Raw genomic sequence first — 22,864 nt, 5'->3', positions numbered from 1 at the left:
CCTGCCCAGGTTAGTTTACTTCTGACCACTAATTGCACTTTGTCTAGATCTTTCAAATCAGTAGATCAACAAACCACAATACCTCCTAGGTCCTGCAGTACTTGATTTGAGCTATAGGTTCTTAGCTTTTCCTAATGGTGGTGGCTATGGTATATTGAGTTCAAGTTACTATATTTACTCTCCTGGTTTTAAGTGTACTTTCATGACCTCTCAATAAGGCATAACCACGGAGAAGGCAATGGCACCCCACTCAAGTACTCTTGGCTGGAAACTCCCATGGAGGGAGGAGCCTGGTAGGCTGCTGTCCATGGGGTCTCCAAGAGTCGGACACAACTGAGCGACTTTACTTTCACTTTTCACTTTCATGCACTGGAGAAGAAAATGGCAACCCACTCCAGTGTTCTTGCCTGGAGAATCCCAGGGATGGGGGAGCCTGGTGGGCTGCCGTCTATGGGGTCACACAGAGTCGGACACAACTGAAGAGACTTAGCAGCAGCAGCATGCTCAGATTGCATATGTTAATATATATATATTATATATATTTCATAGAATCAAGCCTTAAAAACCACATACTCAGCAAACTAACCAAATACATTTGGTATAGTTTGTATTTAGAAATAATATGGTTAATGTTTAGTCCAGTAATTATGTAGTAGTCATGGTTCTTATTTCAGGAGACTGAAATGACAACAAAGATAATATTGATGTTTGTTAAAACAGTGGAAATATTTGAAATGTATATGTGTTTATTTGACCTTTAGAGGTTTTTTCTTATCTTTAAAGGTGGTTAAATGTTTCTATTTTATTTCTTTTTTAATGGCATTATAGAATTTTTTAATGAAACAAAATTTAGTTGAAATAAATGTTTTCATCTCAAAAAAGAAAATCTACAAACAATAAATGCTGGAGAGGGTGTGGAGAAAAGGGAGCCCTCCTACACCATTGGTGGGAATGTAAACTGGTACAGCCACCAAGGAGAACAGTATGGAGGTTCCTTAAAAAACTAAAAGTAGAGCTACCATATGATCCAGCAATCCCACTCCTGGGCATATATCCACAGAAAGCCATAATTTGAAAGATACATGCACCGAAGTGTTCATTGCAGCACTATTTACAATAGCCAGAACATGAAAGCAACCTAAATGTCCATCAATAGAAGAATGATAAAGAAGCTGTGATACAATGGCATATTACTCAGCCATAAAAAATAACGAATTCATTTGCAGTGACATGGATAGACCTAGAGATTATCATACTGAGTAAGGTAAGTCAGATAAAGACAAATATCAAATGATATTGCTTGTGTGTCTAGAAAAACAGAAATAGAGTCACAGATGTAGAAAAGAAACATGTTTACCAAGAGGGAGGGTGGGTGGGGATAAATTGGGAGATTGGGACTGGCATGTACCCACTGTGTGCATGCTGAGTCACTTCAGTTGTGTCTGACTCTTTGTGACCCCATGGACTGTAGGCCCACCAGGGTCCCTTGTCCATGGGATTGTCCAGGCAAGAATACTGGAGTGTGTTGCTATGCCCTTCTTTAGTGATCCTCCCAACCCAGGGATCTAGCCCACATCTTTTATGTCTCCTGCTTTGGCAGGCAGGTTTTTTACCACTAGCACCACCTGGGAAGCCCAACATATACCCACTAAGAAGTGAGACACAGGGAGAAGTGTCAGAAGACTGTTTTCTACAAAGAGCCCACAGGAATTATTAGCTTCGTTTTTTTTCTTTCTTTTTTCCAATGAATTTTTATTGGAGTATAGTTGATTTATAATGTTGTGTTAGTTTCAGGTGTACAGCAAAGTGAATCAACTATACATAAATGTATATACACTTTTTAAGATTCTTTTCCCATATAGATCATTACAGAGAATTGAGTAGAAGTCCCTGTGCTATACAGTGAAATAGATAACTAATAAGGACCTACGTATATGCTTCCCCAGTGGCTCAGATGGTAAAGAATCTACCTGCAATGCAGGAGGCCTGGGTTCGATCCCTGGGTTGGGAAGATCCCCTGTAGAAGAGAATGGCAATTCCCTTCAGTATTCCCTTCTCACTCCAGTATTCTTGCCTGGAAAATCCCTTGGACAAAGGAGCTTGGTAAGGTACAGTCTGTGGGGTCGCAAAGAGTTAGACATGACTGAGCAATGAACACTTTTACTTTCCTTCTATGCCTTCTGGAAAACCAAATTATTAATTCCAATAAGTACTGCTCCCAATAAGACCAACTGAAAGCAGCACTCCACAAAAAGTGTCTGGAGTTAGTTAACAGAAAACACAGTCTTCCATCAGGATATCACAAGACTGCATATTTCTTTGATGAGCAGACAACAATTGTTACAGCTTGGCTGGGAAGTTCTGACTCACCTGCTATATTCACCAGACGTTGTTCCTTTGGATTTCCATTTATTTTGATCTTTACAAAATTCTCTTAATGGAAAAAAATTTCCGTTACCTGGATGACTGCAAAAAGCACCTGTAACAAGGAGGATGGAAAAATTATGAAGTTGCCTGGAAAATGGCAGAAGGCAGTGGAACAAAAGGGTGAATACATTGTTCAGTAAAGTTCTTGGTGAAAAGGAAAAATGTGTCTGTTATATTTACTTAAAAAACTGAAGGAATTAGCTATACCTCAATACAAAATAAAAAGTTAAAAGAAGGGGGAAAAAAACCCCCAAAGGAATGTCAATCCCAGTCTCCCAGTTCATCCCACCCCAACCACCTTCCCTCCTTTGTAACCATAAATTTGTTTTCTACGTCTGTGACTCTATTTCTGCTTTGCGAAAGAGTGCATCTGTGCCATTATTTTTTTGATTCCACTAGTTGGTTTCTTTTTTAAAAACTGTATTCCTGGATTTGGTTTGCTAGTTTTTTATAAAGTTGACCTATGAATATAATTTTCCTTTCTCTTATTGCCTTCTTTTGTGTTGGTATCCAGTTTTATTATTACAGTTTCAGAAAATGAGTTGAGTGGTTCCTCAGTTTTTATTTTTTAACTGAAGAGGTATATAAAGTTGGAATAATTAATCCCTTGACTGGTAGAATTTACCTTCAAGACTATTTTGGACAATGTTTTCTTTTTCTTTGTCCTTTATGGGCTTGATTTTAATAACTGATTAAATTTCTGCAATAGTTACAGGGCTATTATAAAAACTTTTTCCTGGGTAAATTATATTTCCCTGTGAAGTTATCTATTTCATGTAATTTCCAGATATATTGGTATTCAATTGTAGAAAATAGTCTCTTTGGATTTTTTGAATTTCTACTTTTTTCTTAATATTATTTGTGCACTTTTTTTTGTTGTTCTTAGCTGTTAGAATTTTACCCATTTTATCAGCATGTTACAGAACCCAGTTAAGGCCTCCATATAAACTTTTAAGATTACGATGAATGAGTGTGGGGTTCTATTGATCTTGCGGCTGCTCAAGACAAATCTTGTATGTAAGTTCCCTTGCTTGTTAAATCTGCCACCTACCAGTCTGAAGCGGCCTACCTCTTTTTCTTGTTTCTCCTTGCCCTCCATGTACAGGGACCGACTTGTGAACCTACACTATTTAATTCTCTTGCCCATCTTTTTTTAAAATTGGGTTTTGCCTTTTTATTATTATTTAAAAAAAATTTATTTATTTGGCTGCATCAGGTCTTAGTGTAGATGTAGGGTCTTTCATTGTGGCACATAGACTCCAGAGAGCTCAGGCTTCAGTAGTCGTGGTGTGTGGGTTTAGCTGCCCCATGGCATGTGAGGTCTTCCCTGACCAGCGATTAAACCTGTGTCCCCTGTACTGCAAGGCATATTCTTAGCCACTGGACCACCATAGAAGTCCATGCCTTTTATTATTGATTTGTTGTTTCATATATCTCCTGGTAATGAGTCCTTTGTCAGGTATTATGTGCTGTGAAATTTTTATTCTAATCTGTGGCTTGCCTTTTCTTTCTTTTAATGATGACTTTTGAAGAGCAGAAGTTATTAATTTTAATGATATCCAGTTTATCAGTTATTTTATGTTCACTGTTTTCTGTGGCCTTTTAAGAAATCTTTGCCTATACCAAGTTTCCCCAATATTCTATTTCTCCTAAAAGCTATATAGTTATAACTTAAATTTTGCTCTATAGTCAACCCATTTTATCTTAAAAAATCTTTATTTCAACTATATTCTTTAAGGACATTTTCTCTGGATATTAAATTCTGGGTTGGCAGGGTTTTTTCCCCTTTCTTTCAGCACTTTAAAGGTGTTATCTCTCTGTCTTCTGAGCTCTGTAGTTTCTGATGAGAAGTGAGTGGTAATTTGAATTATTGTTCCACTCTTTTTCTAGCTGCTTTCAAGATTCTTTCTTATTAGTGGTTTCACCAGTTTGACCATAATATGTGTAAGGGTGTTTTTTTTGTTTTGTTTTGTATTTACTCTACTTTTGAGCTCTTTGAATATGTGAATTTATCTCCTTTACTAAATTTGGGAGCTTCAACCATTATTCCTTCAAATATTTATTCTGACTCTTTCTCTCTACCTCTGGTACTCCAGTTACATATACACTAGACATTTTTTAATTGTTCCACAGACTGTTAGGCCCCACACGTGTGCCTCAGAGAGTACGTCTGGCAATTTTTCTGTCCTGTCTCACATATACTTAATAAATGCCCAAGAAGCAAAGTTGGCCAGATGTACAGACTCTGCATACGATTGCTGTTAGGGATTCTAAACTGTCATGCTAACTTTTGTTTAACTTCTAGAAATTCATTAAAAGGTCAGTGCATTTCTTACCCATCTGTGGCAGTCTCCTCTGCATCCCTCTGCTGTACCAAAGATGAAGGCAGCCATGTTTATTTGTTTTGGATTTTACTTGATTAGGCTTCGTTGCATCCTCAGCTCTCTGATGGACCTAAAAAGACTGTGAACTCTACTCAGTGCTCTCTGGTGACCTAAATGGAAAGGAAATCTAAAAGACAGGGGATATACATACATGTGTAACTGATTCACTTTGCTGCAGAGCAGAAGCTAACACAACATTGTAAAGCAATTAAAGTTCAATAAAATTTTTTAAAAAGATTGATTTTGTGGTTAACCACCTTTTATTGTTATAGTAGGAGCAGCATTCTCTTGCAGTTCTTTACATCCTAAGTGGAAGTAGAATTATCCTATTGGTTTGACATGCTGTATTTAAAGTAAGAAGATTATTTTTTCATCCTAAGCACATTCTAATTTCTATGATTTTTTTCTCTGACTATTCTGGTATCTTTACATTTGCAAATATACAGTTTTAAAAACGTTTGTTTTGTATTATTAACGCCTAACTTAATTACATTTGATTAGATAAAGCCAGGTATGCTTTGGAATGTTTAATATTTATTATGATTTGCTTTATATCTTTGAATGGTCAGTTTTTGTAAATATTGCATGTGAATGGAAATAGTAAGTATTCTTTAGTTATTAGTTCATTTACTCAAGCTGTTGTTCAAACTTCTTTCTAAACTTTATTAATTTTTGTCCTCTTGATTATACATTGCTGAGAGAGGCATGGTAAAATCTCCTACGTGAATGTGGATTCACCAGTTGATCCTTGTAACTCTTTAATTTTCGTCTTAGATCTTTTAAGCCACATAATTAGGTGTGTACAGCTTTAAAATGGCACCTTATTTTGTTGCATGGTGCTTATTTTGTTGCATGGTGTAATGTCATAGTGTTTCCTGCCTTCAAGGTTGTTTACCTTTAGTTCCTGCTCCTCATTCTGGTTTCCTCTGTTTCTGGAATGTAGGAATTTCCCTTTATTTTCTGTCAAATTTGATTATATGTTATAAATTTCCCTACTTCCATTTTGTCTAGTATGTCAGTGCGTGTGTGTGTGTATGTGTGTGTGTGTGTGTGTGTGTGGTTGCTGCATTAAGTGTTTTTACTCTTTAGCCCCACTCTCCATCAGGGCCTCTCCAGCCTCTTTCTTGGTCATAATATTTAACCTTCTCCTATCTGGAAATGTTTTGTTTTCATGTCCCCATTCACATCCCCCAGCAACAGACTCTGATTGGCCTAGCTTTTTCTTATCCTTTTCCTCCAGGTCTACCATAGGAGGCCTGGTCCACTTATAAGTTAACAGCCCTTGGGACACATGCCTGTCCCCAGTCCAACTGGGTCTGTTAACTGGGCAGTTTCATGTACAGAGGGCTGTGGAATGGCACACTGGCCAGTTTGGCCCTTCTGCCTGTGTGCTGTGTGTGAACTGGGCTTCCTTTGGTTGTCAGCCTCAGCTTCTTTTTTAAAAAAACTTTATTTATTTATTTTTGGCCTCGCCATGCAGCATGCAGGATCTTAGCTCCCTGACCAGGATCTGAACCTGTGCCTCTTGGAATGGAAGTTCAGAGTCCTAGCCACTGGACTGCTGGGGAGTTCCCCTAGTCTCAGCTTCTGTAGCAAGGATTGTTCTGTCTAGGACACTGAAATTCAATCTTTTGCCACCCTGAAGATTGAATTGTACAGCTCTATCTTGAAGCCAGGGCCTTCTGAGAGGCCCTGAGGAAGGCTGGAGATATATATCTAGAGATACGATTAGTGTCCTTGCCCCTCAAGCCAGCTTAATGTTCATTGTCAGTCCTTCTCCCCACTCACTCCAGTCCTCTGCCCCAAAGTCCCTTTTATCAGAGATAAAAGGTCATGTTGGGAGAACAGTTCTGAAACTGGCTGCTGGGCAAAGTCTTATAACACAGAGCATTGAAAACAACCTCTTATGATTTTTACATGGATGAGTAGTTTAACCTATCTGGGATCAGTCTTTGGTTATAGCTATTCTGATCTTGAGGACCTGTCCAAGTATGGGAAATTTTCTTCATAGAAGTAGTAAGAACTAGTATTTATTTCAACTCTAAGACCCTCTGGGAGGTAGCCTTGTATATTCAGCTCCTTGGCCTGTTCATCAACTTCCTTGGTGAGTGATACAGGAGATTCACTGACCTCACAGAGCACCAGGTTGAGCTCCCTGTGTTATATGGCAGCTTCCCACTAGTTATCTATTTCACACATAAAATTCAATGCTACTCTCAATTTGTCCCACCCTCTCCTTCTCCGGCTGTGTCCATAAGTCTATTCTCTGTGTCTGAGTCTCTACTTCTGCCATGCAAATAGGTTCAGCGGTACCATTTTTTTCTAGATTCCGTATATATGCATTAATAATGCTTGTAGTTTTAATATTTTGACAGAATTGACTTAGAATCTGCAGTGACAGGAATGTTTAGAAATTAAGGCATAGGCAGAGCTGTGGTCCCTTGATGTGTAACTGTAGGTGGGGGTAAATGAGAGAGTGGTGGTGTCAGGGGGAAGGTTTGGGAGTCCGCACACAGGGCCTGTGGGCTGTGCAAGAAATTATAAATGCTGCTGAAAGCCTTGTGTTGTGTCACACTGCTCAGAGGAGAGACAGTGTTATCCCTCATCTTGTTTTCAGTGTTCTGAGTTTCCCCCTTTCCTTCTTTTTTTTAATCCATTCCTGCCTTCCTCTCTTCTTCCACCGCTTTCTTATATACCATTAACCCCTCGTTTCTGTAATCTTTGTTTCTTTCTCTACTAACCTCTGACATAAAGTATTAATTTTTGGCATTTTTTTCCCCTTTCTTTGAAGTGCTCCTTCTGGCTACAAAAACTTCCAATTAAGTTTTTTAAATAAAAGATAGAAGTTAAAAGCAACTGCTGCCTGGGGTTAGCAGGATGGAAACTTGTAGTTGCTTGAAGCTGCACTTCAAAAAGAGAAAACTCAATTTTTAAAGTGTAGAATTTTATTCATATAATACATTGTGCTCAAAAAAATGACTCTTGTGAATACTATAGGCTGTAGAGGAGTCAGGCAGGCAGGTCAACTTGTTATGTTGTGTTTATTTACAGGATATTCTTTTTCTGTGTAATGTTCTCCTTCTAAATAAAGGGAAATTTTTGAGCGTCTGGATGGATTCTTGTTTATTATGTTCTCAGTGCCATTAATTAATGTAATATTGAGATTCTCATCTTTATTAACTAAAGAACTTTCACAGAGTTCTTACATAAATTTCCTTTTATGTGCTGTTGCATACATACAAAGAATGTATGAATGTATCTCAAACTTCTTTAGCAATTTTTCAATTAGTCTTATAATAGACTCCCTAGAAAGTATAGGTATATTTTGAAAGAAATCACAGGAATGAGGAGTCAGTTTTTCAGTTTTACAAGGGCAGCTTCCCTCATGGGCAGGTGTCCAGGGTGCTGTGCACACTCCTGGTTGCCAGGAGGAAACACCCATCCAGGCCTCTCTTTCCCTCTGGCTCAGGGCTATTCTAGTTAGAAAGTTCTAGCTATGCCTTTAATTCAGCATTCAGAGGCCCCAGCAAATCAAAGTGCAGCTTCTGAGAAAAACTGGTGCTGACCAGCAACATGGACAAAAGAGGGGAAACTTCTGAGAAAGCACTTTACCCGCACCCCCCCCACCCCCACCAATCTTCATCCTAAATCCAAGGAAGGTGAGAGAAGAGAAAAATAAACAATCATCACTGAATGTAGTGGTTTTCAAACTGCAGTCTGTTTTCTGTTGATGGGTCATGAAATCAATTTAAAGGCTCATGACATGCATTTGAAAAAAAAGAAGAGTGAATAGAAAATAAAAATACCTGGCACAGTGAAGGTAAGTATTGTTTCAATGAATCTTTACATATGTGTTTCTGTGGCCACAGACACACAGACAGTCACGCAGGAACATGATACAGAATGTATTTTATAAAATTAATTTATTTTTTAATTGAAGGATAATTGCTTTACAGAATTTTGTTGTTTTCTGTCAAACCTCAACATGAATCAGCCATAGGTAAACATATATCCCTTCCCTTTTAAACCTCTCTCTCTCTCTATATATATATACATACATATATATATATATATGTATATATATATGTATATATATTTCTTTTGGCTTTTCTGGGTCTTTGTTGTGATGGTGGAATGTGGGATCTTTGTTTCCCAACCAGGGATCAAATCTATGTCCCCTGCATTGGAAGGTGGATTCTTAACCAGTGGATGGCCAGGGAAGCCCCCACAAAATATATTTCTTACCAGAAGTTGACAGGAAAGAAGCTGAGAAAACAGACTGGCTTCCTCAGGAGTGCAGAATTTCTCCTGTGTGCCAAGCCTTCCCTCTGGGCAGAAGTCCATATTTTCCATGGAAACCCCATTTTTCACCTGTGATCTCTGGTCCTACTGACATTGTGCTTTTTGAGGGTTACTAACATCTTTTCCTTCCTTACCATTACCAGTGGTGTCGCCATTACCATTCTTCCCTAGATCTTGGCTTTGGAGCTCCAAGTCCACCCACCTTTTTCCATATCCCATATCCACCCTCTCTAGTCTAGCCTTTGTTGTTTGTCATCTGGGAGACTGCTTCCTATAGGGGACTGGGCGCTGTGGGGGCCTAATCAAGGAAAATGATATGACAGTGAGGTCACAGTAGCACACCTAAGTTTTATTGAGTGATGCCTTGACAGTTCTCTGCTGAGGAAGTCCCTCTCAGTGAAAATCTGTCCAGAGGCTACAGCATGGGAGTTGCTGCTCAGAAGGGGCGAGGGCAAGGGGCCTGTTGGCAGGGAGAGGGCATTTCTGTGTCCAGGTGGTGTCCCTCTGCAGCACAGTGGGAGTCTCTGGGTTAGGGTGCTCCAGAGGACTTGTAACCACAAGTCTTTGCTTTAGCAATGGACTTCAGATGCTGGGTGTGGTTTTGTGGACTGTGCAAGGCAAGGAAGCCCTGAATAGCTAAAAATTTGCTTCTTTGGGCTATTTCCACACAATTCATATGTAAAAATTTGAGTTTGGTGTCTGTGAGCTCTTGAGCTAACAGTGAAGAAACAGAAGTAGACAACCTGCAGTTAAGAAATAGATAACCAAGGGGCCAGTATACAGAGGCCGTTTCTCGCTTGTTTATGGAACACTCCCTCAGTTCATTCTCCTCACAGATATTGGAGCCATCTTTTAAAAATGCAGATCAAGCCTTGACACTTCACTGCTTACTTATTGTTTCCATTTGCCTGTTAACCTTTGCTGATCCCTTTATTTTCACCCTTTCTTAATCATTTATGTTCAGTGTGTCTCTTGTATCAGCATATAGGTGAGTCTTGCTTTATGAGCCAAATTGGAAATCTTGTTTTAATAAACTAGTTAATCCTCTGAATGGGCTTAATCGCATCCACATCAATTATCAGTCTCCACTCTGTCATTTTATAATTACCGTAAATTATATTTGCTATATTTCCTTCTCTACTTTATATTTTCTTTGTTTACTTTTATTTGGATATTAAGTAAGGTTTATATTTTTGTTCTAGTAATTACCTCTGTACTTAATCCTATTTAACCTAATATCAGGTTTGTTAGTTTTTAAAAAGTTTTATTGATGTGCAGTTTACATGCCATAAGATCCATTCATTTAACATGTATAATATCATATATGAAATGAATCGCCAGTATCCAGGTTCGATGCATGATACTGGATGCTTGGGGCTGGTGCACTGGGATGACTCAGAGGGATGGTACAGAGAGGGAGGAGGGAGGGGGGTTCAGGATGGGGAACACGTGTATACCTGTGGTGTATTCATGTTGATGTATGGCAAAACCAGTACAATAATGTAAAGTAATTAACCTCCAATTAAATAAATAAATGTATATTTAAAAAATAAAGTATGTAATCCATGGATTCTTATATATATTTACAGATATGTGCAACCATCACCACAGTCCATTTTATATTTTGTAATAAAAATTTTTTAAAAAGACTTTTTTGATGTGGACCATTTTAAAAGTCTTTATTGAATGTGTTACAATATTGTTTCAGCTGTTTATGTTCTGGTTTTCTGGCTGCGAGGCATGTGGGATCTTAGCTCCCTGCCCAGGAACTGAACTTGCACCTTCTGTATTGGAAGGTGGAGTCTTAACCACTAGGGTTGCCAGGGAAGTCCCACCACAGTCCGTTTTAAAACATTTCCAGCATCTCAACTCTCACATCCATACATGACTACTGGAAAAACCATAGCCTTGACTAGACCTTTGTTAGCAAAGTAATGTCTCTGCTTTTTAATATGCTGTCATAGCCTTTCTTCCAAGGAGCAAGCATCTTTTGATTTCATGTCCACAGTCACCACCTACAGTGATTCTGGAGCCCAAGAAAATAAAGTTGGCCACTGTTTCCACTGTTTCCCCATCTATTTGCCATGAAGTGATGGGACCAGATGCCATGATCTTAGTTTTCTGAATGTTGAGTTTTAAGCCAACTTTTTCACTTTCCTTTTTCACTTTCATCAAGAGACTCTTTAGTTCTTTGCTTTCTGCCATAAGAGTGGTATTTCTCCCAGCAATCTTGATTCCAGCTTGTGCTTCATCCAGCCCAACGTTTCTCATGATGTATTCTGCATATAAGTTAAATAAGCAAGGTGACAATATACAGCCTTGACGTACTCCTTTCCCTATTTGGAACCAGTCCGTTGTTCCATGTCCGTTCTAACTATTGCTTCCTGACCTGCGTACAGATTTCTCAAAAGGCAGATCAGGTGGCCTGATATTCCCATCTCTTTAAGAACTTTCCACAGTTTGTGGTAATCTACACAGTCAAAGGAGAGTTGGACTATAAGGAAAGCTGAATGTCGAAGAACTGATGCTTTTGAACTATGGTGTTGGAGAAGACTCTTGAGAGTCCCTTGGACTGCAAGGAGATCAAACCAGTCCATCCTAAAGGAAATCAGTCCTGAATATTCATTGGAAGGACTGATATTGAAGCTGAAACTCCAATACTTTGGCCACCTGATGCGAAGAACTGACTCACTGGAAAAGACCCTGATGCTGGGAAAGATTGAAGGTGGGAGGAGAAGGGGATGACAGAGGATGAAATGGTTGGATGGCATCACCACCTCAATGGACATGAGTTTGAGTAAACTCCGGGAGTTGGTGATGGACAGGGAGGCCTGCAGTCCATGGGGTTGCAAAGAGTCAGACATGACTGAGCAACTGAACTCAGCTGAACCGATCATCTCAAAAACGAAGCCCCATATCCTTTACCTATCACCTCTACCCCTTCAGCCTTCTCTCCCAGTCACAGGTAACCCCTAATCTACTTTCTGTCTCTATAGATTTTTCTTCTCCATTCACATGAATGGAATCATAGAAAATGTAGTCCTTGTAACACTGACTTCTTTCACTTAACATAATGTTTTTGATGTTTATCCATGTTATAGCATGTGTCATTATGTCCTTCCCATTTGTGGTCAAATAATATTCTATTGTATGGATACAGGATATTTTATTTGTTTGTCAGTAGATGGAAATTTGGGTTATTTCTACCTTTTGGCTATTATGAATAATTCTGTTATAAGCATTCATGTACAAGTTTTTGTGATATATATTTTCTTTTCTTTTGAGTGTGTGCCCAGGAATTGCTAGGTCATGTGATGGGTGGGTGATCTAACATTAAATGCTTTGAGAATTAGCAACCACTGTTTGCCAAGGTGGCTGCACCATTTTACATTCCCACCAGCAGTGTAAGAAGGTTCTGATTTCCCCATATCTTCACAAATGCTTGGTTTTATTGAATGTCTTTTCCCCCCGCCTTGGCTGTGCTGCATGGCATGTGGGATCTTAGTCCTCTGACCAGGGATCAAACCTGCACCCCCTGCAGTGGAAGCATGAGCTTTCAACCCCTGGACCACTATGGAAGACCTTTGGATGCCTTTTTGATTACAGTCATCCTAGTGAGTGTGAAGTGGTATTTTACTGAGGTTTTGATTTGCGTTTTCCTGATTGCTAATGATGTTAAGCATTTTTTCTTGTGCTTATTAGTCATTTATATATCTTTTTTGAACAAATTACAATTTAAGTCTGCTCATTTTTAAATTTGCTTGTCCCCTTATTGTTGAGTTTTAAGAGTTCTTTATATATTCTGGATGCAAGTCCTTTATCAGGTTTTCAAATATTTTTTCCTATTTCATGGGTAAGTGGTCTTTTTACTTTCCTGATTGTGTTCTTTGAAACATAAAAGTTTAAAATTTTTATGAAATTCAGTTTATCTATTTCCTCCACTTGTTTGCTTATAGTTTTTATATCATATTTAAGTAAGATTTGCCTAACCTTAAATAATGAAGGTTTATGCTTATGGTTTCTCCTGGGAATTTTATAGTTTTAGCTTTTATATTTTGGTCAATGATGCATTTAATTAATTTATTTATTTGGCTGTGCCAGGTCTTAGTTGCAGCACTCCAGATCTTCAGTCTTCATTGCAGCATGTGGGATCTTTAGCTGAGGCATGTGGGATCTAGTTCTCTGACCAGGGATTGAATCCAGGCCCCCTGCATTGGGAGCTTGGAGTCTTAGTCATTGGACCACGAGAAAGTTCTCAATGATGCATTTTAAATTAATTGTTGTGTATGGTGTAAAGGAAGGGGACAATCCCTATGCATTTGTTGAAAATAATGTTTTTTCCCTTTTAACTGACTTGGCACCTTTGTCAAATATCAATTGACTACAAATATGAGGATTTATTTCTGGACTCTCAGTTGGTCTATATGTCTATCCTAGGTCAACATCCCACTGTCCTGATTATTCTAGATTACAGTAAATTTTGAAATGGCAAAATGTGAGTATTCTAACTTTGTTATTTTTCAAGATTTTTTGGGTATTTTAGGTCTTTCCACTTCCACATGTGGATACTTTAGGATAGCTAGTGAATTTCTGCAAAAAGACAGCAGCTGGAGTTTTGATAGGGATTGCATTGAATCTGTAGACTGATTTGAGAAGTATTGCCATCTTAACAATCTTAAGTTTTCTGATTCATGAACATGGGTGTCTTTTCATTTATTTTAGGCCTTCTTTAATTTCTTTCAATGTGTTTTATATTTATATTTTTATGTATCGATCTTTTCAGAATAAGAATATTAAACATCTTTTGTTAAATTTATTCCTAAACACTTTATTATTTTGATGGTATTATAAATGAAGTTATTTTCTTAATTTCAATTTTAGATTACTGGTTGATAGTGCAGAGGAATATGCTTAATTTTCTATATTGATCTTATATCCTGCAACCTTGCTATATATGTGTATTAGTTCTAGTAGTTTTTTAGTAGATTTTAAAGGATTTTTCTATATGTATTATCATGTCATCTGTCAATATAGACAGTTTTACTTCTTCCTTTCCAGTCTGGTTATTTATTTCCTTTTCTTTTCTAATTGCCCTGGCACACCCTCCAGTACAACGTAGAATAGTAGTGGTAAGAATAGACATTCTTGTCTTGGTCTCAATTTTAGGGGGAAAGCATTTTGTTTTTCACCATGTTAGCTATGGGTTTTTCATAGATACCTTTCATCAGTTTAAGAAAGTTACTTTCTATTCCTACTTTTTTAATGTTTTTAATTATGAAAAGGTATTATATTTTGTTAAATAAAGTTTATGCATTTATCAAGATGATCATGTATATGTTCTTTGTTCAATTGATAAGGTATATTACATTGATTGATTTTGAATGTTAAACCAACCTTTCATTCCTGGGATACATTGGATTTTGACTGGTAGTATTTTTTGAGGATTTGTATATATATATTTATAAGAGATTTTTCTTTTTTTTGTGATGTCTTTCTCTGGGTTTGATATAAGTGTAATACTGGCATCATATAATGAGTTGGAAAGGATTTTCCTTTCTGCTATTTGTTTTGAATAGTTATGAAGAATTTATATTAATTCTTTAGATCTTGGGTAGAATTCATCAGTGAAGTGTTCTGATCCTAGGCTTTTCTTTGTGGAAAGTTTAAAACTGCTAATTCATCCTTTTTTTTTCCCTCAATAATTAGATTTAATGTATATGCTATAAAAGTGAAAGTATTAGTTTCTCAGTCATGTCTGACTCTTTGTGATCCCATGGGCTGTAGACTGCCAAGCTCCTCTGTCCGTGGAATTCTCCAAGCAAGAATATTGGAGTGGATAGCCATTCCCTCCTCCAGGGGATCTTCCAGACCCACGGATCAAACCTGGGTCTACCGAATTGCAGGCAGATTCTTTGCTGTCTGAGCCACCAGGGAAGCCCATATAGGATATATGCACCGTAATTAAAAGGCAGAGATTTTCAGATTAGATAAAAAGTAAAACTGAACTATATATTGTCTACAATAAACACATTTTAAATTTAAAGACATAAATAGGTTATAAGTAAAATGATGGGGAAAGATATTCCATGTGACACCAGTCAAAAGAAAGCTAAAATGGTTCTATCACATGATTCCATGGAGGCCTCCTGCTTTTCACACCATGCTGTGAGTTGATACATGGCAGACCTGAACCTGTCATTGAACTCTTTGGTTCAAAATGCCTCTTGTTGATTCAGTGGACTTTTTCCCTTTCCTAGAGCTGTTTTAGATGGTCAACACTGAAATCAGATTGATTATATTCTTTGCAGCCAAGGATGGAGAAGCTCTATACAGTCAGCAAAAACAAGACTGGGAGCTGACTGTGGCTCAGATCATGAACTCCTTATTGCCAAATTCAGACTTAAATTGAAGAAAGTAGGGAAAACTGCTAAACCATTCAGGTATGACCTAAATCAAATCCCGTATGATTATACAGTGGAAGTGAGAAATAGATTTAAGGGCCTAGATCTGATAGATAGAGTGCCTGATGAACTATGGAATGAGGCTCGTGACATTGTACAGGAGACAGGGATCAAGACCATCCCCATGGAAAAGAAATGCAAAAAAGCAAAATGGCTGTCTAAGGAGGCCTTACAAATAGCTGTGAAAAGAAGAGAAGCAAAAAAACAAAGGAGAAAAGGAAAGATATAAGCATCTGAATGCAGAGTTATAAAGAAGAGCAAGGAGAGATAAGAAAGCCTTCCTCAATGATCAATGCAAAGAAATAGAGGAAAATAACAGAATGGGAAAGATTAGCGATCTCTTCAAGAAAATTAGAGATACCAAGGGAACATTTCATGCAAAGATGGGCTCAATAAAGGACAGAAGTGGTATGGACCTAACAGAAGCAGAAGATATTAAGAAGAGGTGGCAAGAATACACAGAAGAACTGTACAAAAAAGATCTTCATGACCCAGATAACCACAATGGTGTGATCACTCACCTAGAGCCAGACACCCTGGAATGTGAAGTCAAGTGGGCCTTAGAAAGCATCACTGCGAACAAAGCTGGTGGAGGTGATGGAATTCCAGTTGAGCTATTTCAAATCCTGAAAGATGATGCTGTGAAAGTGCTGCACTCAATATACCAGCAAATTTGGAAAACTCAGCAGTGGCCACAGGACTGGAAAAGGTCAGTTTTCATTCCAACCCCAAAGAAAGGCAATGCCAAAGAATGCTCAAACTACCACACAATTGCACTCATCTCACACACTAGTAAAGTAATGCTCAAAATTCTCCAAGCCAGGCTTCAGCAATACGTGAACTGCGAACTTCCTGATGTTCAAGCTGGATTTAGAAAAGGCAGAGGAACCGGAGATCAAATTGCCAACATCCACTGGATCATTGAAAAAGCAAGAGAGTTCCAGAAGAACATCTATTTCTGCTCTATTGACTATGCCAAAGCCTTTGACTGTGTGGATCACAATAAACTGTGGAAAATTCTGAAAGAGATGGGAATACCAGACCACCTGACCTGCCTCTTGAGAAACCTATATGCAGGTCAAGAAGCAACAGTTAGAACTGGACATGGAATAACAGACTGGTTCCAAATAGGAAAAGGAGTACATCAAGGCTGTATATTGTCATCCTGCTTATTTAACTTATATGCAGAATGCATCATGAGAAACGCTGGGCTGGAAGAAACACAAGCTGGAATCAAGATTGCCAGGAGAAATATCAATAACCTCAGATATGCAGATGACACCACCCTTATGGCAGAAAGTGAAGAGGACCAAAAAAGCCTCGATGAAAGTGAAAGTGGAGAGTGAAAAAGTTGGCTTAAAGCTCAACATTCAGAAAACGAAGATCACGGCATCTGGTCCCATCACTTCATGGGAAATAGATGGGGAAACAATGTAAACAGTGTCAGATTTTATTTTGGGGGGCTCCAAAATCACTGCAGATGGTGATTGCAACCATGAATTAAAAGACGCTTACTCCTTGGAAGGAAAGTTATGACCAACTTAGATAGCATATTCAAAAGCAGAGACATTACTTTGCCAACAAAGGTCCGTCTAGTCAAGGCTATGGTTTTTCCAGTGGTCATGTATGGATGTGAGAGTTGGACTGTGAAGAAAGCTGAGCGCCGAAGAATTGATGCTTTTGAAGTGTGATGTTGGAGTAGACTCTTTAGAGTCCCTTGGACTGCAAGGAGATCCAACCAGTCCATCCCAAAGGAGATCAGTCGTGGGTGTTGATTGGAAGGACTGATGCTAAAGCTGAAACTTCAATTCTTTGACCACCTCATGAGAAGAGTTGACTCATTGGAAAAGACTCTGATGCTGGGAGGGATTGGGGGCAGGAGGAGAAGGGGACAACAGAGGATGAGATGGCTGGATGGCATCACCGACTCGATGGATATGAGTTTAAGTAAACTCCGGGAGCTGGTGATGGACAGGGAGGCCTGGCATGCTGCGATTCATGGGGTTGCAAAGACTCAGACACGACTGAGCGACTGAACTGAACTGAGAGCTGTTTTAATGGATATTGACTCTCAGTCACTGATATATGATTTTCAAGTTTATTCTCAAACTATTAATCAGGATCACGTGATAACAGAACTGAATTTTTAGAATATCTGCAGCTAGATGTGTATATGAGTATATTATTAGCAAATATTTTTTCTCTTTAGATGTAACTGGATTCTTAGGAGTTATTAATATTTGGTAGTCTTGGCTCACAAAATTTCAAAATTAATTTTTAAACATTTGTTCTTCAAATATGAACTGGGAACATGTTACATGCTGGGCAATGTGTTCAGGCTTTGGGTCACAGAGATGTGAATTCAAATTCTGATTCTTCATTTGCCAGCTATTGTGCCTTTGGGCAAATCACTTAACCATTCTGAGTCATGGTATATAAAATAGGCTTCATAATATGTAGCTTGTATGATGTTGTAAGGGTTAAGTAAAACACTACATATAAAACAGTGCTGGATTTGAGACACTTCGTAAATGTTAGTTTTTCCTTCCACTGAAGGGTTTCAAACTTTACAAATGACTCATTTTAGAAATTTAAAAGAGACTAGTTAGTAGTATTTTAAGAAATTAGTTATGTAAAATTAGTTAGCTCTGAAGAATTCCCTGGTGTTTCAGTGGTTAAGATGCCATACTTTGACTGCTGAGGGCCGAGGTTCAATCTCTGATTGGGGAACTGAGGTCACACATACATATGTGGTGCATAGCATAACTGAGATTTTCTAATTGATTCTAATTTAGAAAATCCCTTGGATATAAAAAATATGGTTGCAGGTATTCATTCTTCTAAATATACGTTGTGTTTGTGACATGTAAGTATAATATAAAGTGCAGATTAGGCAATATTTACTTAGTATGTGAAAGGAAAAACTGTCCTTTGACCTTAGAAACAATTGAGAGTTAGACTACAAGGTGTCAGGTTTAATATTCCAGTAAGCTTAACACAGACCTCACTAGGAATTTTGTTGTCATTTTCAATTGTAGCACAGGGGAGATCTTGACAAAATGATGACAAACTTCATGGTTTTTGCAATTGTTGCCTGAGAAGACAGGATTTCTCCTACCTTCATCACCATTTCATACTTTCTAATTTACCAAACCTGCCCTCTTTCTGTAAATCCATGTAAATGTCATGTGATACATTCCTGATAAACTCTATAACTATATTTGCTTACTTATTAATTGAGCCACCTGAGTCCCTCTTTTCTTTCTGCAATTAAAAAAAAAAAGCCCTCTTTTTTTGTGTTTATCTCTTACCTTCCTTCTGTGGATGACCTCTCCAGCTGCTGAAGTCTGGATGCTGTCCAAGGGGATTCCTGCAGTTCTGGAAGTCCCCAGGAAGCTTTTTGAGAGCTTGGAGGTGCTGTGTGCTGTGCAATTCCTGATAAAATGGAAGTCTAATTCAGGTAGTGTCTTTCAGTCTGGAGAGGGAGGAGACTCTAAGCAAGTGAGACACTGAGTTAGGAGTTTTTACTTCAGGCTAATGCTAAATTAGAAACCCAACAGTTAGGTCTAAACATGGAATATCCTTGATAATTCTCTATGTGAGTTGCTTTTGAGACATTTTTCTTTTGCCCAAAGGAAGGACTTACAATTTCATAATTTCACTCAAAGTTACATGAAGTATAACTTGGAATATTTTTCAGTATGTCACAGTTCAGGACAGGAAGCTGGTAAACAATGGAAAAATAAGAACATTATGGGCTTTGTTTGGAAGCCTACTTCAGAATTAAAGCTTTTGGGGGAAAAGTATACAAATCATATATTTTGAAGCTATGTTGACAGGTACTTACAAGATCGTGATATTTTCCCTGGTGAATTGTAAAGTAATGACTATCTTTATTGTTAGCAATGCTTTTTGCCTTAAGCATTTTTTTGCCTCCCATTTTATCTTATGTTATACTAGCTCTAAGTGGGTGAATATTTGTTTGGCATTTGTTTTTCTGTCTCTACTTTCATTCTCTCTTTATCGCTCTCTCTCTTTTTTAAAAAATAACCTTTGTCTTTTTTTTAGTGCAGCTTTAGATGTACAGAAAAACTTCAAAGAGAGTTGCCAAATACTTTGCACCCAGTTTCCCCTAATAACATCTTACATTAGTATGCTACCTTTGTTATAATTAGCAAACCAATGTTGATACATTATTATTAACCAAAGTTAATTCTTTGGTTATTTAACTCTTCTCAGTTTTTAAAAAAGTATTATTTAGTTAATTTATTTAGCTGTGCAGAGTCTTAGCTGCAGCATGTGGGATCTTCAATCTTCATTGCATCTTGAAGAATCTTCAGGTGGGAATGTGAGATCTACCTCCCTGACCAGGGATCGAACCTGGGCCCCCTGCGTTGGGAGTGCAGAGTTTCAGCCACTGGACTACCAGGGAAGTCCCTAGCTTTCCCCAGTTTTTGCCTGATACCCTTTTTCTGTCTCAGAATCTGGTCTAGGATACCACATTAGACTTAGCTGTCATGTCGTCTTGCTTTTATTGGTTGTGACAGTGTCTCAGACTTTCCTTTTTTAAAAATGACTTTGGCAGTTTTGAGTAGCTCTGGTCAGGTTTTTTGTAGACTACTCATTAATTGGGGTTTTCCTGATATTTATCTCATTATTAGAGATAATTGTGGGGTTTAGGGAGAAAGATCACACTGGTGAAGTGCCATTTTCATCACCTTCTATCAAAGGTATGTACTACCAATATGACTTATCACTGTTGATGCTGACCTTGATCACCTGCAGAGGTACTGTTTGTCAGGATTCTTCACTACCCCACCCCTCCATCCTTCTCATACTTGGAAGTATGTCCCAATGTTCTGTCCACACCTAAGTAGTGGAGTTATGCTCCACCTCCTTGAGGGTGTAGTATCTACATAAATTATTTTAACTTCTAATGTCTGGATATTTGTCTCTTCTCCCCCATCTATTTATTTAATCTTTTATCTATTCAGGGGACTTCCCAGGTGATGCAGTGGTAAAGAATACACTTGCCAATGCAGAAGATGAAAGAGATGCAGGTTTGACCCCTGGGTCAAGAAAATCCCTGGAGTAGGAAATGTCAACCCACTCCAGTATTCTTGCCTGGAAAACTCCATGAACATAGGTACCTGGCAGGCTATAGTCCATGGGGTTGCCAGGAGTCAGTTATGACTGAGACTGAACCCACATACACATACACATGGACTCCTGGATATTTACTTTATACTTTAGGTTATAATACAATCTACTTCATTTTTTCCCTCAAATTGTTCCAGCTTTGGACATCGGCAGCTCTCTTCAGTTGTCTCCTGTGCTTTTTTTGACATACTTTCTTTAATGTGGGATTTTTTTCCTGCCCAGCCCTTGGTACCTTTTGTTGGAGGATGGTATTAGAAACCAAGATCTGGGTGCTAGGAGTGCTATTTACTACAGCAATATCATTGCTTCTAAGTCCTCTCAGAGCAAGGAAATATGTAAGTATAATATATGCCTCCTTTTAAACAGCATATATATGTGATTTTCTTCTTTTAAAAATCCAATCTAAAAAAAAATCCAATCTGAGGACTCTGCTTTTGTAGGCAATTTAAATGATTTAGTTTATTATGTACACTGCTTACATTGGAAGCTCTGGGATCCCCTGCTTCATCATAGGTATCTATCAGTTCAATTCAGTTGCTCAGTCATGTCCGACTCTTTGTGACCCCATGGACTGCAGTACGCCAGGTTTCTCTGTCCATCACCAGCTCCCAGAGCTTGCTCAGACTCATGTCCATCGAGTCAGTGATGGCATCCAACCATCTCTTTCTCTGTCATCCCCTTCTCCCATTTTCAATCTTTCCCAACATCAGGGTCTTTTCGAATGAGTCAGTTCTTCAATCAGGTCCCCAAAGCACTGGAGTTTCAGCTTCAGCATCAGTCTTTCCAATGAATGTCTAGGGATGATTTCCTTTAGGATTGACTGGTTTGATCTCCTTGCAGTCCAAGGGACTCTCAAGAGTCTTCTCCAACATCATAGTTCAAAAGCATCAGTTCAGTGCTCAGCTTTCTTTATGGTCCAACTCTCATATTCATACATGGCTACTGGAAAGCTTTGACTAGACAGATCTTTATTGACAAAGTAATGCCTCTGCTTTTTAAGATGCTGTCTAGGTTGGTCATAGCTTTTCTTCCACGGAGCAAGCATCTTTTAATTTCATGGCTGCAGTCACCATCTGCAGTGATTTTGAAACCCAAGAAAATAAAGTCTGGCATTGTTTCCATTTTTTCCCCCATCTATTTGTCATGAAGTGATGGGACCAGATGCCATGATCTTAGTTTTCTGAATGTTGAATTTTAAGCCAGCTTTTTTGCTCTCCTCTTTCACTTTTATCAAGAGGCTCTTTAGTTTTTCTTTACTTTCTGCCATAAGGGTGGTGTCATCTGCATGTCTGAGGTTATTGATATTTCTCCTGGCAATCTTGATTTCAGCTTGTGCTTCATCCTGCCTGGCATTTCGCCTGATGCACTCTGCATAGAAGTTAAATAAGCAGGGTGACAATATACCGCTGTGACGTACTCCTTTCCCAATTTGGAATCAGTCCATTTTTCCAGGTCTAGTTCTAACTGTTGCTTCTTGACCTGCATACAGATTTCTCAGGAGGCAGATCAGGTGGTCTGGTATTCCCAACTCTGCAAGAATTTTCCACAGTTTGTTTTGATCTACACAGTCAAAGGCTTTAATGTCATCAGTGAAGCAGAAGTAGATGTTTTTCTGGAATTCTCTTGCTTTTTCTATGATCCGGTGGATGTTGGCAATTTGATCTCTGGTTCCTCTGCCTTTTCTAAGTCCAGCTTGAACAGTTTTAAGTTCTCAGTTCATGTACTGTTGAAGCCTGGCTTGGAGAAGTTTCAGCATTGCTTTGCTAGCGTGTGAGATGAGTTGCAACTGTGCAGTAGTTTGAACATTCTTTGGCATTGCCTTTCTTTGAGATTGGAATGAAAACTGACCTTTTCCAGTCCTGTGGCCACTGCTGAGTTTTCCAGATTTGCTGGCATATTGAGTGTGTACATAGCTATCCATGAGAGCATCTATATCTCCTTGCCTGAAATTTTCCCTAACTGCTGGAGTCTGAGCTTCCCTGGTGGCTCAGGAGACCCAGGTTCGACCCCTGGGTTGGGAAGTTCCCCTGGAGATGGGAATGGTAACCGACTCCACTATTCTTGCCCAGAGAATGCCTTTGACAGAGGAGCCTGGTGGGCTACATTCCATGGGGTTGCAAAGAGTTGGAC

At 38.6% G+C, this 22,864-nt stretch overlaps 1 long non-coding RNA gene across 2 annotated transcripts in view; it reads left to right on the top strand.

Annotated features, from left to right (window-relative positions):
- LOC105607560 (uncharacterized) overlaps positions 1-22,864 on the top strand; it is a 226,245-nt gene that overhangs the window by 37,929 nt on the left and 165,452 nt on the right. The window contains exon 2 of one of the 2 annotated variants that reach the window (XR_009596318.1): positions 13,551-13,608. The exons of the other annotated variant lie outside the window; for it this stretch is intronic. This is a non-coding gene — a long non-coding RNA (uncharacterized LOC105607560). The remainder of the gene's footprint in view (positions 1-13,550; positions 13,609-22,864) is intronic. 2 annotated transcript variants of the gene reach the window in all.

This window comes from Ovis aries, chromosome 14, assembly GCF_016772045.2.
Source record: "Ovis aries strain OAR_USU_Benz2616 breed Rambouillet chromosome 14, ARS-UI_Ramb_v3.0, whole genome shotgun sequence".
Classification (NCBI taxonomy): Eukaryota; Metazoa; Chordata; class Mammalia; order Artiodactyla; family Bovidae; genus Ovis; species Ovis aries.
This window is presented reverse-complemented; position numbering and strand designations above follow the sequence as displayed.